Source organism: Hevea brasiliensis, chromosome 1 (genome assembly GCF_030052815.1).
Source record: "Hevea brasiliensis isolate MT/VB/25A 57/8 chromosome 1, ASM3005281v1, whole genome shotgun sequence".
Taxonomy (NCBI): domain Eukaryota; kingdom Viridiplantae; phylum Streptophyta; class Magnoliopsida; order Malpighiales; family Euphorbiaceae; genus Hevea; species Hevea brasiliensis.
The window spans coordinates 115,430,719-115,449,749 of NC_079493.1; the positions used below are offsets into that span (position 1 = coordinate 115,430,719).

General features: G+C 42.7%; 1 non-coding gene across 1 annotated transcript; it reads right to left on the reverse strand.

Moving 5' to 3' along the window:
- Nucleotides 1-16,877: 16,877 nt before the first annotated feature.
- On the reverse strand, nt 16,878-16,984 carry LOC131169766 (small nucleolar RNA R71). Its single transcript, XR_009140673.1, has one exon. It is a non-coding gene; the product is annotated as a small nucleolar RNA R71 (small nucleolar RNA).
- Between the last annotated feature and the right edge of the window lie 2,047 nt (nt 16,985-19,031).

Consider the following 19,031-nt stretch of genomic DNA (forward strand, 5'->3'; position numbering starts at 1 on the left):
TTCCTGAGCCTTTCAAACACCCTCCTTATCACCTGAACGTGGCTCTCCTCTCCCCGGGATTTGATGATCATATCATCCACATACACCTCCACTTCTTTATGCATCATATCGTGGAATAATGTGACCATTGCGCGCTGGTAAGTAGCCCCGGCATTCTTCAACCCGAATGGCATGACCCGATAGCAGAATACCCCCCATTGGGTGATAAAAGCAGTTTTATCCTTGTCTTCCTCGTCCATTGGGATCGATTGACACACGATGCCCCATCAATACACGAACATCTGCCCAAACCCTCGTCATTGTCAACTAGCACATCAATGTGGGTGAGAGGGAAATCGCTCTTCAAACTAGCTTTATTAAGATCCCGGTAGTCAACGCACACCCTGACTCTCCCGTCTTTCTTCATTACCGGGACGACGTTAGCCACCCATTGGGGGTATTTGACCACTTCTAAGAACCCGGCGTCATACTGTTTCTTGACTTCATCCCGAACCTTAAGCAGTGTGTCGGGATTCATTCTCCTTAACTTTTGCTTTACCGGGATTGTCCCCGGGATCAAGGGAATTTTGTGCGTTACTATCTGAGGGTCCAAACCGACCATGTCGTCATAGCTCCAAGAGAACACGTCGAGAAATTCCTTAAGCAGACCGATCATATCTCCCAATTCCTCACTCTCCACTACCTTAAGTTCCTTTTTTACTTCTTCCGTGCCTAAGTTTATTGTGCGCGTTTCATTTTCACAAGGCACGAGGGAGGGTTCATCTTTTTCATTGCTTTCCTCTGTAAGGTCTTCCTCAGAATCACTTGAAGTAATGGCAGTTATGGGGATTTCAAAATTAACCAGAGGGATTCCTGAGTCTATTGGATTATTAGGTGTTAATTGATGAATTGTCCTGAAGGAATAAAGAATAGAACATGTTATAAGGATGGAATTAAAAAGGAAAGAAAAAGGGTATTGGATTAAAAATGCGCTATCAATTCATTAATATTAATGCCATAAGAAAAGGTCCATTTACAGTATTACACTTGTCACCATGGACAAAGTGATCAAGTGTAGATAACCAGAGGTACTTTACTCGAGATTGAGTACAGGGATATCCTCCGTTGTCCAGTTGTCAAGCTCCTGCTCTTCAGCCATTGGCGAAACTAGGGCCTCATACAAGGAATCCAGTTGGATGACATCTATGGATGGATCATCAGGTGATTCTTCTGGATGTTGAATGACCGGTTTGGTGAAGATTTCCGTGATTCTCGGGACTACTTTCACCTTTCCCATCTTCTGGTCAAATCTCTGATCCCGAAGCATTTTTCTCATCCAGAATCGCCCATCCACGAGGGCATCCTCCTCATACCCCAAACCACAACGGCCTATCTTCTGAATGGCCGGTATAGGCTCGACAATCCCTTGTAATGTGGCGCCTAGGCCTTTACCCTCTTCATACCCGCTTCTTGACATTACTTTGGCCACCATAGCCATGGCCCCCTCCTTCCCAGTATCTTGCAATTCAAGGGCCTGGAAAGAACTTTCCAATGACTCCTACCGCTTCCACATAAGGGAGTGATTGCGGCTTGGTGACCAAGATGGCCTCTTCGCCTCACCGTGATGATTTTGCCGTCCTTAATGTATTTGATCTTCTGGTGCAAAGTCGAAGGAACAGCATTCGCAGAATGGATCCACGGCCTCCCCAACAACATAGTGTAAGCCGGCTCAATGTTCATCACTTGAAACGTGATATTGAAAGTACATGCACCGACCTGGATTGGCAAGTCAACGCCCCCAAAGACCTCTCTCCTTGTTCCACAAAAGCTCTCACCACCATAGCACTTTGACGTATGTCCGATTGGTCAATCGCAATCTAGCCAAGGTAGCGCTAGGCAGTACATTGAGGGCTGATCCGTTATCGATGAGGACCTTGGCTACTATACAGCCTTTACATTTCACCGTTACATGCAGAGCTTTATTGTGCCCTAAGCCTGCGGGATCTACCTCTTCTTCAGAAAAGGCTACAGAGCTGGATGCCTGGATTTGTCCTACTATTTTCTCAAACTGTCCCGGAGTAATGTCGGGGTTCACAAAGGCTTGATCCAGGATCCTTTGTAAGGCTTGTCGGTGGACTTCCGAGCTCAGGATCAATGATAACAGTGATATTCGGGCGGGGGTTTTCCTCAACTGCTCCACTACGTCATACTCGCTCTGTTTCATTATTTGGAGCAGCAGCTCCTCCTCTTCTCTATGCTCAACAGGCTCTGCTTCCCCTGCTTTCTCAACCTCCTCTTCCGTGTTTTTTGACGACTCTCCCATTTTTACTTTCCCTTTCCTCTTCTCTCTTTCTTCGTTCCCGTAACACCTTCCACTTCGAGTTATAAACTCGACTTCTTGTTCAGGTGGAGAGGATCTTGTTGCAATAACGGGCCGAGAACTGGTTTGGGGAGTGATGTTGCTGGTAGGTCCATCATAAGTCATCCTGAAATGCTCGTGAGGAGCAAAACATGGTTTTGGTGGTGCCGGAGGCGAGGCCAGGCTAGGAGCGGATGTGCTGCTTGACGCTCCCTGAGTAAAAACTTGGAAATTATAGTTCCAAGGGACAGCATGAGTGTTGGTGATGGGGAGCTGAGGTGGAGTTCGGATAACCGTTACCGGCGGTGAGGCTACCGGGGGTGAGAAGGTGATTCTGGGTTTGGAGGTAGAGGTATTCTGGCTGTATCTTGTGGTGTTCACTTCCCCTTCCGTCTTTGACCTCTTCTGACATCTCAGAACCTTAAAAGACAATAAGTTCCGGACCTCTTGCCTGAACCCCTCACAATCTCGCAGCTCGTGGTCAGCTGCCCCTCCGTGATAAGGACACCCCGTATCCTCCTCAGCTCCCGCTACCGGAGGGGAAAGGTAACCTTCCCTCGTTGCTATAGCAAAAATCTCCTCAAAGTAAGGAACCAGCTTATCCACTTCAGGTGTTGATCCCTCTCCCTTAGACTCAATCATATTTACACCACTACCCACATTATGGTTGGGCAGTGGGTTTGAGGTGACATTGGGGAGGGAACCATTCCCCTCAATCTTCAACCACCCGTTCCGGATTAAAGCGTGCACTCTCCCTCTGAGTGCCCCGCAGTTGTCAGTTGAATGCCCTTGTGCTCCTCCATGATACTCACAACGGGCTGTGGCATCATACCACCTGGGATATGGCGGCTGGATTGGGTCTAAAGGGACTGGTACGATTTGGTTTATACCGACAAGGTATCGGTATATTTCACTGAGAGGGAGGGGAAGGGGTGGATCAGGATTCCTTGGAGGTCTTGGGTTATTTTGTGGTGGCCGTGGTTGAGCTGGAGGAGGAGGTGGTCTTGGTTGGAAATTTGCAGGTGGGGCGTATTGTGGGCGTGGTTGTGAATAATTAGGGAAAGGGGGTGGGATGTTTGCGATAGTTGGGCCATGAGAGGGAGGATATGGCCGGTGGTTATTTTGGGGGAATTGGGGAAAATTATTCTGTCTAGTGATGGAATGCACATCACTCTCCTTTTTCTTGCCAAAATTGGCAGTCTTTTTCACAGGGTTCTCAGTCAACTCCTGTAGCCTTCCTATTCTCAGATTAGCTTCAATTCTCTCACCGGCTTGGATGATATCTGAGAAACTGTTGGAGGTATTTCCAATCATCAGGTTGAAGTAGGGAGCCTTCAATGTTTCAATGAATAGGGAGCAGAGTTCATTGTCAGTCACCGGAGGATATACTTCTGCAGCCTTCTCCCTCCATCGTTGGGCATACTGCTTGAAACTTTCCCGGTCTTTCTGCACTGTGCAGAGATCCTCCTTGAGGGGGCCGCATCACAATTGAATTTAGACTGCTTTACAAAGGTATCGGCTAAATCCTTCCAGGAGTGCAGCTTTGCTCGCCCAATTGTATGCACCATCTCGTAGCCGCTCCGAGAGGCTCGTGAAAGAAGTGAATGAGAAGTCTATCGCCTTCCGTTAAGGCGCATTTTGGCAATGTAGGTTGCCGTGGATGAGGATCTCGAGTTTCCTGTACTTGTCAAATCCGAACCTTGAATTTGGGTGGTACCACCACATCCGCACCAATCTCGGTGATTTATACATCGACTGAACCATACATGTTCAGCCCCTCTATTGCTCTCAGTCTTTCTTCTAGAGCCGATAGTTTCTCGTTCTCTCTTGCCCTATGTTCTCCTTCCACCGCATGATACACTCCTCCAACCGGGAGCTGAGGGGTGGAGTAAACTGGAGGGATCGGGATTGAATGGTGAGGCTCGGCATTTGAGACGGCCGGGTAATAGGAAAAAGGTGGGTCATTATTTATGGTCATCGGATTGACAGTGATTGTCGGGTCCGGAATGGGAGACTGAAAGGTAAAAGAGGTTGAAGCTTGTTGAGGATCATTTGCTGTAGGGGGCGGAGGAGGTAATGGTGGGCTAGGTTCTGAAGCAGGTTTGCTCTGAGACATTTCCTTCATTAGTCTCATAATTTCAGAAAGCTGATCCTTCAACTCGGAGACCTGTCCTTGTAGGTTCTGTACTTGCTCCTGATTTTCCATTATCTTCCTCGTTCGAGATCTTGTTAAGTACACTCGCTTGGGTTGGATCGTGTGCTTGGTCAGACTTGCCTTGTTTGAATCAATATTGATTTCCTGTGAGGAATAAAAAAAAATTTAAATGAATTTGAGTTTTGCAAAGAAACTAAAAGCCCTTGTCCGGACGAAGGATACAGTGGCGTTTGAGAGCCAGGTTGGAGTCTGCAAAAGGATAATCGCCTCAGCTTTATCATGGCATCGTTCGATAGTCTGACCGTGAATGACGGGATTGAATGCGCATTTATGATACCTGTCCATATAGTGCATTTCAATTTTTCACATAACCCTAGCGAGGAAGTTCCTACGGGAGTCATACTATTCATTCACAAATTTTGCTAAACAATGGTCCAAAAATCACTTCATTAACTGAGTAATTTGTACATCGTATCTTTTACATTGGCCTAGGCTCTGGAAGATTCTTTATAATAAGATGACATTTTCTGAGATACTCATATAACCTTTCTTCTTGCTTGGCAGGGTCGAACACTTTCAGAGCATACTCGGATTCAGGTAATAGTTCCTTTTTTCCCTGTGCTATCATCTTCTCCAACTGGTCCACATTTTCTTTCAGTCCTTGATAGAGGGCAGCTTGTTTCTCTTTCTCTTTCCTTTCTTTAGCACACTCTTTCAAGATGTCGTTGATGAGGAGTGCCTGTTCTTTTAATTCAAGCTTCTTCTTCTTGTTTTCCTGTTTATACTCTTCAACGAGTACCTCTTGGTACTTCATCCTTTCCTGAAGCTTACTATTCTGCCCTTTCATTTCTTTAACCTCAGCTTGGAGAGAGTCTCTTTCCTTTTCCCACTGTACCTCTTGCTCTTCGAACCCTATCCTTTCGGCCCTTGCCTCTTCCTTGAGCTTTCTTACCCTTCTCTTAAGTTTCTGCTGTTGGTCCTCCAATTGTGTCATTCGTTCTTGCAGCTGTGAGTTTTCGGTATTTGCCTTTTGTAGCGAGTCAACCAGGCGATTATTAGCTTCCTCTAATAGGGCGTCTTGGCGAGGGTTGTCGTCCTTGAATTCTATGGTAGAGCGTTCTTGGTCCCTATCAGCTCTCCATTTAAGGTAATCGTCCGAGGCACTCGGGCCTTTGGGTGATTTTTCCATTAGAGTGATGTTTTCCCAGGACTTGCGAGCCATTTTCAACCCTTCTTCCTTGAGCTCATGGTAGAAGTGACCTTGGTGGTATTCTTTAATGTTGAACATGGACTGTGTTGAGCCAAACTGCCTCATTACCAGTGCTGGAGTGTAACTTGTATACCCGGTTATTCCAATTAGGGACACCGACTGAATACCTCCTGTACCAATCAAGACGGGTTGGCTTGACGTCCACAGCTTCCTCCAACAGTAATCATGGCTATTGAAACTCAGAATCCGTTCCCGCCATCGTTTTCATTCTTCGAACTGATCACTAACCGGATCATCTTCTCAATGGGAGGCTGGTCAAGGTACCAAGTCAATCCTTTTGTCTCCATAGGACACATGTGACTGATAGTCCAGAGGTATAATAACTGAGAGCAACACTTAATGGACCCTTTCCCCTGTTGTCTGCAGTAAGTTAGGGTTAACAAGGTTTCGGCAAGGATTGCCGGTATCGGATTGATCCCCGCTTTCATCGTCCAAAATACCTCCACCGCATCGCTAGTGATGATCCCCAATGGCCCCGGAACAGGATCGGACCATAGATTCCCAAGGCGAGTGCCATGGAAGCTTGATCCCACCGCTTCTCTTGGAGGTAATGATCTAACCGCTTCTCAAGGTACGCCCAATACCATCCATGCGTGTTCCTTTGATCGCTCTGGACTTCACTTCTTCCGGGAGAACCCAACATATGTGCCAACCGCTTCTGTGTCCGCCTATGCTCGAGGTGTAAGTAGATCCGATTCTCGCAATGAGTATGGGATCCCCAAAGAATGCCCGATATTCCTCCATAGCGGGGCCGTATCAATGTCATTGAAAGAGAACACTGCATTTAGGATTCCAAACCGACAACATGGCTTTTAATGCCGGGATTTGGACCTTGACTTGCATTAAGGTTGCAATCCTTCCGTACTTCTCTTCAAACTGTACCTTGACCTGGTCGGGAAGCAACCTCCATCTATTAGACATACCCTCGAGGTTGTTCATTTTGACCTTTATTTTGTCCAGATCTAGCGAAGGTAGCGAGCCAACAGGTGCCTCGGAAGCATCATTTTGCGAGGGTACCGGACTATGAACTGATTCGGACCAAAGTTTAGCATTCTGAGCCTTTTCTCGCGATCGACTCGAGGATGCCATGATAAAAATGATGCCTATCCTTTGCTGCACTTCTGGTTTGGTAACGCTCATGGAGAATTTGTTAGTAAGACAAATTAGGGTAATTTTGAATCATACTGTTGACAGGGTAACACGTACACATTTATCAAAGTAGGAAAATGTGTAGGCGTTTTAGTAGGATTCAAAATTACCCTGAAAAGAAATAAACAAAAGGAAATTAAAGCAGAATAGGGTAAGAGTAAGTATGCCCCTTTTGTCCTATAGTAGGGAGACTCTAACACCGGTAAGCGCTACCTATCCGGATAGTTCTATCTTATGAGGCGCTTTACTACGGCTTTCACTATCGTGACGGTTTAGCTCAGATCTAATTTTTCTAATAGCCACGTGTTCCCAAATTGCCCCCATCAGAACAAGAGAGCCCCATTCTACCCCCATGATATTGTCGGAAAATTCCACGTATCACGGTAAATAGAACGAGTTTCAATTTGAGCAGAAGCCTTCACGGATACTAACGGTGTAAAACCCACGGGTACCGCTACATGACTCCCTCCTACTTTCCTAAAAGGGTAAGAAAGCCCGGTTAGGACCATAGTGTGTGAGGATATCGTGGGTGTTCAAAGGTGTGAAGGGACACCTTTACCTCTTCCCAGTTCAGGGGGATTTTATTTTTTCATTTTCCCTTTTTCCTTTTTTTCGAGCGAAGAGCACTGAGAGGGAATAAAACAGGCAAAACAAACAAAACGGTTAGCAGCAATAATAATCAACGTATAAAACATCGTCGAGTGAGCCCATCTAACTATAATTTGATCGGACAAAAATTAAGCCTACTTTTGGGCCTCTAGACTGGGGTTGGGTCCCTAGACATCCCGGTGAGTCGCTAAGTCGTCGTGAATGGGATTTTGCGGTCGCCCGGACGATCACTCACCGAAGTGGGAAAAAGTGAGGAGTCGCCACCTTAGTTTTGAGGGAAGCTAAGGAAAACCATTTGGGAAGTTAAAAAATGAAACCACTTCAAAACAGAGATTCTAAGTTCGGGGTCCGTAAACGGGTGGGGAAGGTGTTAGGCACCCCACCTCGTCCCTTAATAAGGGTAAGTAGATTTAATTCTGCGTCCTTTACAAATTAGTTAGAAGGGCTTAGGCGGCAATGTTAATCCTTTTGGTAGAAGGAATGTTTGATTTTTCACTAAATTTGGATCACCCAGATACATAAGTAAATGAGACAACCTTAGTGAACGGGTGTGAGAATCGGATAAGAACTCTCCTCCGATCTTTTTTTGTTCATTAAAATTTTGAGGGGAGACCGGATAAGAACCCTCCTCCGGTCTCTTTTAAATTATTTATTTGAAGTTTTGAGGATGAGACCGGATAAGAACTCTCCTCCGATCTCTTTCAGATGTTTATTAAAATTTGAGGTTGAGACCGGATAAGAACTCTCCTCCGATCCCTATTTAATGTTTATTAAAATTTTGAAGGGAGACCGGATAAGAATCCTCCTCCGATCTCTTTTAAGTTATTTATTAAAATTTGGGAGGAGACCGGATAAGAACCCTCCTCCGATCTCTTTCAGATGTTTATTAAAATTTGAGGTTGAGACCGGATAAGAACTCTCCTCCGATCCCTATTTAATGTTTATTAAAATTTTGAAGGGAGACCGGATAAGAATCCTCCTCCGATCTCCTTTAAGAGTTGACTTAAAACTTTTAGGCAAGGATAGGATAAGGACTCTTCCGACCCCTTCTATTTTGATGAGACTCGGACACAGACTTTTCCGACCTTTAAAAATTTAACCACAGCTACGGGTCTTAAGAACCTAAAACTAAGAATTCTGACCTTCAAAAATGCCGGGGATAAGGTTTATGGATATCCTGTGGCTGAACGGGGAACACTAGACTTGATTCACTGACCTTTTCATGTAGTCATTTTACCAATATCTATTAATGACCGATCCAAACTGTTTCGTTTACTTTGGTCTTATTCCATTTCATGACATCTTTGTCAAATTGTTGTTTACGTCGGCCTAATAGTTCGGCTATCTTCCTGACGTGTTATTCAGGTCCTCTTTTTAAAGGAGACCTCTAAGTTGCAGCTACCTACGTTTACCCAACCATTTACATACTACAAAGAGTCGAAAACTGGTTTTCGAGATGACTGAGATTAATAAATTGAACTGATCACTAAAAAAATGATTTGAGAGTGACTTTCTTTGGGATTGCTTGTGCAGAAATGGTCTAGATGTAAGAAGAACAAGGAAAATGCGGGAAATAAACGTGGACGCTTAATAAAACAGTAACATGAACTCTTATAACAATATTTTCTCTTGGGTTCTCTTGTACAAAATACCCTTGAAGAAAGTTGCAGATGTATGAAGAACAAAGGAAGTGCAGGAAACAAACGTAGATGAGTGTGAACTCTTACCGTGAGGAGCCAAATATATTGAAATAATCGTGAAGTGGTAAATAGTGATGGCGGATTGATCACCGAGAGTTGATGTCCGTCGTGAAACCGAGAGATGCTTTAGCTAAAAGGTAACAGGGTAAGAACCAGGTGAAAGGAAGTTGAGCTTGAACAGAGGAAAGGGAAGCAGAGATGATGAGAGTATGACCAGATAATGAACAAACTGGAAATGTAGAGTTCCAATATTCAAAATCTTTTTCAAGAAAACACTCCTGAAAACTAGTTTCAAAAGTATTTTTAATCACTACAAAACAGCAGAGTAACAAATCGAATGAAGTTTGAGTTCCTCCACGATAATAGCGACCTCTTGCCTATATTTGTTTTGTCCCCTTTGAACAGCTTTTTCATGCAGTATTTATAGGAATCGTGCTCCCCATGAAGCGTCAGGATTCATTTTGAGGGAGATGGAGGGTCGATTTTGAAGTACATGATCGGATGTTCAGAATTAAAGAGAATCAAAACGAATGGTCGAGATCGCTTCTCAAAGTATTTGTCCTTTTCCTCTTTTAATCCGGTCTTGAATCCTCTTGTCCGAACGATCCGAGGGTCGAGAGTGAAAACGCTGTATTATCATCTTCTTTTTGATCCAAGGGTTCGGATTCATCCTTACAAGTGAGATCAACGGTGGAGATTGGGATGTACAGACTGTCATGACATACCACGCACTGTCAAGATTAAGTGGCGATTCTTAGGCGTGCGGTGGAGATCTCGTCCGCCACGCTTTAACTACCTCGGCTCGATTCGACGACGGTTATTGGAATTTGTCTTATTCTTTTTGTCTTCCGATCCCTCCCCTAGCTCCTATTCCGATCTCTCATGCTGATCTCCTATCTCCCGATCCCTTTTATCCCTTGATCAGTCTGGATTCGGTCCAAGCATTAATTACATCTCGATTTTCGAAGCGTCCGCCGCTTTTCCGCTCGACATTAAATGCCCATTTTCCCTATATATACCTCGTTGATAGTGGCATTTCCTTCATTCGATTTTTCTCTTTCTCCTTGTTTCTTGGTTCTAGCTGTTCCGGGGAAAGTTCCGGCTACAACTGTGGTTTTGATCCTCTTCCGATGGAATTCCCTTTTCCTCGACTGAAAATTTACGATCCCGGTGATTGGATGGTCCTAATTGACGATGGTGAGAGAACTGGATTTGACCGATCCGTATTGCGGGCTTCGGTTGTACCGATCTCGAGTTGCTCAACTGAGTTCATTCGGCTTCTCATCACATTGAGTGTTCCGACAGCGATTCTGATCCACCTTGGGTGTTCCGACAGCGGATGAAGCATCCGGTCGGCAATATCCTTGGGATCAGTTATAAACTGATCCTTGGAACACCTGGGAGTATCCTTGGAATTAGTTATAAACTGATCCATGGATCTCCTGGGAGTATCCTTGGGATCAGTTGTAAACCGATCCTTAGATCGGCCTTTTGATATAGTCAGATCTCCAATGTATTCCGATCCTTAGAGATCGCCAAAATGATGTAGTCTGTCAATGTAATCAGATCTCTAGAGATCCCCCAAATGATGTAGTTAGTCCTTTATTGTAATCCGATCCCTAGAGATCGCCCAAATGATGTAATCCGATCTTTTGCAAATAAAGACTTTATTTTGCGATTATCATCTTATTATTTTTGCATTGATTATTTTCCGATCTCTAAGGTGGTTATCCGATCTGGTTCTTTACTTGAATGACACTTGATCGATCCTTTATTCAAAATATTTAACTTATTATGCCTATCTGAAATTAACCGATCTCTGAACATTCGGATATTTGAGAGAAGTGTCAGAACAGCTGTCGAGTCTCACCAATCGATGCGCCGCCTAGAACCTCGCGAGCATTAAATGCTCGGACTAGTATAAATAGGGGAGGGTTAGCCAGTTGTTCTCTCATTCCATTTTCAATCCCGCTCACAACTTCAAGTTCTCTCATTTTCTCCGTTTCCCGACGATCGACTCTCTAAGGGCTTTAATCCTCTTTTTAGTTTAAGTTCTTTGTTTTTTCTTGAAAATGAGCGGTGCCGAAGGTCAGAGAGCGGCAAGCCCTCCTTCCATTCAGTTCTCATGGTCATCGTCTGATGAAGAAGAGGCGGTCGGGCCAAGCACGCAACCTGAACCCCCTAGGGTCTCTGCTCCAGGTCGGGGTCGGGTCATACCATCAAGGCTTGCACCACCTTCAAGGAGAGAGACCCTTCCTATAGACGAGCTTCCATCGGTTCTTCGGGAATCCGATCTGCAATCGTTTGTTCAAGAATACAACATTTGTCCTGATTCATATGAGCTGATCAAGTGCCATGGCGATCTTCGTGTCGATCACTCCTTTGAAGAGAACGACATAGTCATGGTGTATGAGGAACAGTTAAAGGCCGGTCTGAGGTTCCCTCTAGACGATTTCTATAAGGAAGTCCTAAAATTTCACCGAGCATCCATTGTTCAAATCCATCCCAACTCGTGGCGGATCTTGGTAGCTTTCCGAGGTCTATGCCGAGCTAAGGGAATCAGACCTACGGCTAAAGTGTTCGCCAAGTTGCACCGGCTATCTCGCGAAAGGACGATGACCATCGGTTCTTCCAGCGAAGCCTCGTTGCGGCTCTTTCCGACCGCCTCGTCTCTTAAGAATTGGAAGAATCGCTTTCTTCATTGTGAGGAGCAAAGATCCGAGCCGCTTTGAGGACTTCCCACGTTTGGTGGTACCAGGGGACCCTTGCTTCGAACCATATTACCTCGAGCGAAGAGGAAAGTTTGATAGTGATGGATCTCAAGAGTGAGGCTGCCACTAAAAAGTATTCTTGTTTGATTCGTGATCGCGAGCTGCACCATTGGACTGCTCACCGCCATCGCCAAGACCGCGAACTTCCGCTCTCTAACCTCGGCATCGGTATTTTCTATACCTCGATCTCGGGACCTTAGCGATCTCACTAACCTTTTCTTTGTGCGGTATGGCGGGTGGTGAGGGTTCAAGGAAACGGAAGAAGGAGAGAGAGATCTCGGAAGATAAAGGAGATAAAGCGTCGAACGACTCCAAACGCTCAGTCACGAACACGGGAGATACAAAGTGATCCTCCCCAACCTTCGGTCCGCCGACCACCGGCTACCCGATCTCCTCCTAGATCGGAGGAGCAGCCTCCGACTCTTGCGGTTGTTCCAAGCAGGAAGGGGGCCTACTCAAGCTTCGGGAGGACCTCTTCTCGGGCGCCAAGCATCGATCGATCGCTTGAGGAATAATCGGATCACAAGGAGAACTCGATTTCGCCAAAGTCCCGGGTCTACCATCTTCTTTCCAGAGGATCGGACAGTTATCCTGAATGGTCTCGACGACATATTGACTCGGACCATGAGCTTAAACGTGGAGTGTCCAGTGAACTGCACCATGATCCGGAAAGGATTCAGTACCGGGTAAGGAGATCGGGAAGAAGAATCGGAGGTGGATTCCTCCGATCCCAACTCTCATCCGCCGGGATTATATATCTCAAGTCGAGGGACGGGCAAAGCTCCATGAAGACCGGTTGGCGAACAGAATCGTGCTTTGGATGAGAGGGATCGTGCTCTTAAGGAAGTCCAGTGCTTCACGCCAACGGTAGCCAGTGTCGCTCAACTTATAGAGGAACTTGAGGCGAAGGATAAGGAGCTTAAGGAGAAAGACAAGGAGCTTAAGGAGAGGGATGAGGAGATGGTGACGGAATAGCCGAGGCCTATGTGAAGGCTCACAAGGATCTCTTGGCCGCACTCCGGGAGCGTTACCCTAAGAAGACTTTTCTTGGATGGCCGATGTGGCTCCTGAGGACAATGATGAAGACAGTGAGGATGAAGTCGAGGGTGAGAGAGAGAGTGAGCCAAATGTAGATCAGGCTGGGGGTGATCCCCCAGCCGAATAACTTGTACAAATTATGACATGAAATGAAATGCCTTTTGTTCAATGAATGATTGTGATCGGAAAATTTTAAACCATCGTTTGTCTGAGTATTTGATTGTATGAGCACAGCAAAACAAAAACTAAATGTGATTATTAATCTAAGTATGAGAGATCGGAAAGCACTTTGAACATGAGATCGGTAGGGAAGAAATGCTGAACAGAACTTGACTGAAAATTTAACTCGAACACTTAAGATCGGAATCGAACCAAAACTTTAGCTCTTAAACTTTCGGAAAGGAGGTCGGCAATAAAACTGGTAGGAAGAGATCTAGTGCCCGTTCATTTTATTCATCAACAGAGATCAGGAATATACCCGACGAGTCCGGAAATTCGGCAACGGGTTTGAGGGATCGGTAAATGATTTGAGAGATCGGCTGAGTTTTAAGGGATGCTAGGACTTAGCATTGATTCAAGTCTTTGTGAGGAGAGATCGGAAATGTGACCGCCTATCAAGGATGAACTGGAAACGTGATTAGCTGTTCAAAAAAAGAATTTTTTATTGAGTCTAGGGATCGACCAAAATATGGTGTCGACATTTATCAGTGCCCAAGAAACCTATAACAAATTTATAAAGGCTGGATGCACGGGTGTATACTGGTTAGACAGCCATATGTCTATCCGCACGCCCGTGCACGAGGCCACCGTCGGGCACGAGACTCACCGCCGCTTGTAAAGCCAGAAATAAAGTAGGCACAATGGCCAGTAAGTAGGCATATAGCCTGTAGAACAATCATACCAGACATATATTGTCAGTTCATGATTTTCTCGGTAGGCAGTACTGCTATCTGTAGTCCCTAATTGGTATACCAATTTATCCAAACTAAATAAATAAGTCTAGGTATACTATGGGCAATTAAACATTTTTTTAATTAATTTAGCACTATTCACTATTACTATTTTTTAGTACTGTTCATTGGTACCATTAATTTCATATTAATAGGGCATTAGTCCTAATTTACATATTCATATCATTTTTAATATTAAATTTTCCTTATGAGTATTTTAATTATCCTATATAGCATTTTTCCCATGAACCTTTCTTTAGGTTCATGTTGATGTGTTATCTTTATCTAGGAATTTGACTAGGTTAGGATGTCTATTTAGTCACACTTCCTTCATAACAATTGCTCTTCTATGTTTAAACTTGAATTTCAGCTTTTGAATCACTGAATTTGGGGTTATAGAGCTCAAGTTATGGTCAAAATACCAAAGGAATAGTATTTTGGGACAATTTCTGGGTTGGCAGTTTTAGTGACTAAATTTGTGCTAACAATTTGATTTGGTTAAAGGCAAAACTAGGTCAAGTGGTCTTCATGAAAAGTGTATCCCTATGTCTAAAATTTCCATTGGTGAAATTTTAGGTCATTTGGACCAGTATAGAGAGAGTTATGACCAAATTAACACGTACTGTTCATTTGGTCATTTTCTGGGTTGGCAGTTTCAGTGACCCAACTTGTGCTAACAGTTTGAATTGGTTAAAGGTAAAACTGGGTTAAGTAGTCTTCATGAAAAGTGTATCCCGATGTCTAAACTTTCCATTGGTAAAATTTTAGGTCATTTGGACCAGTATAGAGAGAGTTATGACCAAATGAACACGTACTGTTCATTTGGTCATTTTCTGGGTTGGCAGTTTCAGTGACCCAATTTATGCTAACAATTTGAATTAGTTAAAGGCAAAACTGGGTTAAGTGGTCTTCATGAAAAGTGTAGCCCTATGTCCATTGGTAAAAGTTTAGGTCATTTGGACCAGTATAGAGAGAGTTATGACCAAAATGAACACGTATTGTTCATTTGGTCATTTTCTAGATTGGCAGTTTCAGTGACCCAAATTGTGCTAACAATTTGAATTGGTTAAAGGCAAAACTGGATTAAGTGGTCATCATGAAAAGTGTAGCCCTATGTCTAAACTTTCCATTGGTAAAATTTTAGGTCATTTGGACCAGTATAGAGAGAGTTATGACCAAATGAACACGCACTGTTCATTTGGTCATTTTCTGGGTTGGGTGCAGGGTAAATCCGGATTTAGGCAGTATTTAGGTCAAGTTTTGGACAGAATTTGGGCATGGTTTCTTCATAGAATATGGGCTATTTTGGGTCTAGTTTCACCTCCAATTGGCCTCATACCAATTGGGGTCACATAATTTCATTTATGGCCTAAAATGTATACTGCCCTCAACAAACACAACCTGCAGAAAATAACACTTCCAATAATTCATTTCTCCTCCAACTTCCTTACTTCAATTTGACATTCAAGGCACTTCTAAATATCATCAACACATCTCAACAATCCCAATTGCATGGTATAATACAAAAATACCAAAGTTAGGTCAAACCCTAACTCACAATTTCAACCTCATAAAATCTCAATGTAAATCAACTTCTAATACTTATAAATACATCAACCAACATCATTAAATCACTTTATATACATCATAGTCATCAAAATCCATCACTCACCATGGGTACCAAAAATTCACTCCCCTCATAACTCATCTATTTCTTTTAGTTTCTTACAAATTTCGCTTCATTTTAACCTTAACTCAAGGATTAATAAAGGAAGAAAGGAAGATTAGGCACTAACCTCTTGGGTAACTTGTTAAACTTCAACTTTTCTTCTTCTTTTCACTATCAATGGCTTCCTTATGGAGTGGGCTAATTTCTAATTGAATTTAATTGCTTGCCATTTTAAATTTTGCCATACTTCAACTTGCTTATTTTAATTTGATGCAATTTTAGTTTAATTAATACATTGTTGAATAGACTATTAATCCCACACACATAAAATTCACACTTCAATTTCTATCAATTTATTACTTTAATTTCAAAAATAGTCCAAATTAGTTAGAATTTGTATATCAAAAATTCAATCATTAACACAACTCCTCGTGGGAACGATAACTTTTCTATATTACTTGTACGACCCGTGCACTTATGGTTGGGCAACATCAAGTTTTTGGCGCCATTGCCGGGGAGTTGTTTGTTTAAGATTGAATTCTTGATTATTTTAGTTGTTTATAGTTTTATCTTTGTTATCTTTTCATTTTGTGTTTGTTTGTTCTTTTTCAGGTACTCTTAATCTTTTATGAGAAGAGCTAGAAGCACAAGTGACACATCCTTATTGTTTGATCCTGAAATTGAGAAATTTTGTAAAGCCAACAAGAAAGAAACCAGAAGAAGGAAAGAAGCCTTGAGAGAAACTGAAATTGAAGCAGACATGGCTGATGAAAGAATTAGAATTGGTGGCGGTAATGCTGGAAATGATCGAAACAATGAAAATGCAGCCTAAGGAGAAGAGGTTGTAAATGCTAATGTGCCTAGGGGAAGTATGATGGATCATGCTTTTACTTGTTTTGATGACTTGAGAGAGAGTATAGCAAGACCAAGAATTGATGCAAACAGTTACAAGATGGATTTTGGAGCTCTTTAAATGATTCAAAATTCCCAATTTGGGGGACATCCTTCTGAAAATCCACACACACATCTAAAGAAGTTTGCTATGATTTGTGATATGCAAAAACAACCTGGAGTATCTGATGATGTAGCAAGATTGAAGCTATTCCCATTCTCTTTGAAAGATAGAGCATTGGATTGGCTTGATTCTTTACCTCACAACTCAATTACAAATTGGGAGCAACTCACTGATGCATTTCTTGCACAATATTTTCCACCTGGAAAAACTCAAGAATTGACGAATCAAATGACAGCTTTTAGACCAAGAGAAGATGAAACTCTCTATGAATCATGGATGAGATGGAAGGAATTAGAGAGACAATGCCTACATCATGCCATTCCAAAATGGATGATAAACCAGAATTTTTACACAAATGTCACTCCTGCAATTAGAGGGATTATTGATGCTCAAACAGGAGGAGAATTTATTATGAAGCATGAAGATGAAGCTTATGAGCTATTGGAGAAAATTACAAAGAATACTCATCTTTGGAGTAGTCCAAGAGGACCAGCTCCAATTCAAAAGAGGCAAGCTGCTGGAATGTATGACCTTGATCCATTCAACATGATTAATGCAAAGTTTGATGCACTTACAAATGTTTTGGCTAAGAAGATGGAAGATTTAAGTATGTTGGTTAGTTCATCATCATCATCTGGAGGTTCACAACAAGTGGCTTATGTAGAGGGAACTACCAGCTGTGGAGTAGACTATGGAGAGCAAGCTGCATATATTGGTAATTATGGAAACAAACAAATGGGGAATCCTTACTCTCAAACTTATAATCCAACTTGGAGGAATCATCCCAACTTTCTATGAGGAAATCAGCAAAGTCAAGTTCCAAATCAGAATTTTCAACCACAACAGCAACAAGGAATTCCATATTAACAAAATAGGCAACCATTGCCTAATTTTCAGCAGAAAAATATAAATCCTCCACCAAAACAGCAAGAACAAAGTTCCACCACAGAAGCTTTATTACAACAGATTCTTGCTAACCAAACTAAGCATGATGAGGAGATGAGAGAGATGAAAGCAAGGCTAGAACAGATGCAAACACATAACAGAATGTTGGAAAATCAGATTGCACAACAAGCATCTTCCTCAGGTACTAAGTCTTTTAAAAAACTTCCAAGTTAACCATAAAACCCAAGAGAGCAGTGTCAAGCTATTACTTTAAGAAGTGGGAAAGTTGTAAATAATGAGAAAAGTGAAAATAGTGAGAAGAGAGAAAATGAGAAAGAAATTGATGAGAGTGAAAAACAAGAAAGTGAGAAAGAAAGTGCAGAAAAATGTAAAGAGAAAATTGAAGAGAAGGAAGAAAAGTATATACCTCCAGAGCCTTACAAACCACAACTTCCCTTTCCACAAAGATTTCAAAAAGCCAAGCTTGATAAACAATTTGGAAAGTTCTTAGAGGTTTTGAAGAAGCTATACATAAATGTGCCTTTTATTGATGCTCTTTCACAAATGCCCACTTATGCAAAATTCTTAAAAGAAATTCTCTCAAACGAGAGGAAACTTGAAGACCATGAAACTGTAGCTTTGACAGAAGAATGCAGTGCTATCCTCCAAAGGAAACTTCCTCCAAAGCTCAAGGATCCAGGGAGCTTTTCAATTCCATGCCACATTGGGGAATCATGTTCTACAAAAGCTTTATGTGATTTAGGGGCTAGTGTTAGCCTTATGCCCCTCTCCATTTATGAGAAGCTCAATATGGGAGATCTTAAGTCAACCCACATTTCTCCTCAGGTAGCTGACAGATCAATTAAGTATCTTGAAGGGATTTTGGAGAATGTGCCTCTAAAGGTTGGGAAGTTCTATAGACCTGTTGACTTTGTCATCTTGGACATGGAATAGGATTCTAATATTCCAATTATCTTGGGAAGACCCTTTCTAGCTACAGCAGGAGCATTGATTGATGTTAAGGAAGAAAAATTGACTCTTAGAGTTGGTGAAGATCAATTGGTTTTCAATATTAATAACAGTATGAAGAAGCATCATTCTGAAGCTGATACTTGCTTGAGAATTGATATCATTGATGAGCTGGTTGAAGAACACTTCAGAAAGAGATATCCAGAAGATCCACTTGAAAATTGCTTGGTTCATGGAGGAGGCATAGACTATGACAACCCTCATGTAGCTGCATATGCTCAACATTTAGAGGGTAGTCCACCATTCATTTCTGCTCCAGTTTTTCAACTCACACAAAAGGAAATAGCAGAATCTAAGCAACCATCATTCAAGGAAGAAGATGCACCTAAGGTAGAACTTAAGCAACTTCCTTCTCAGCTCAGGTATGAATTTCTTGGCACCAATAACACTTATCCAGTAATTTTAAATGCAAACTTGAGTACCTTAGAGGCTGATAAGTTGTTAAGAGTGTTG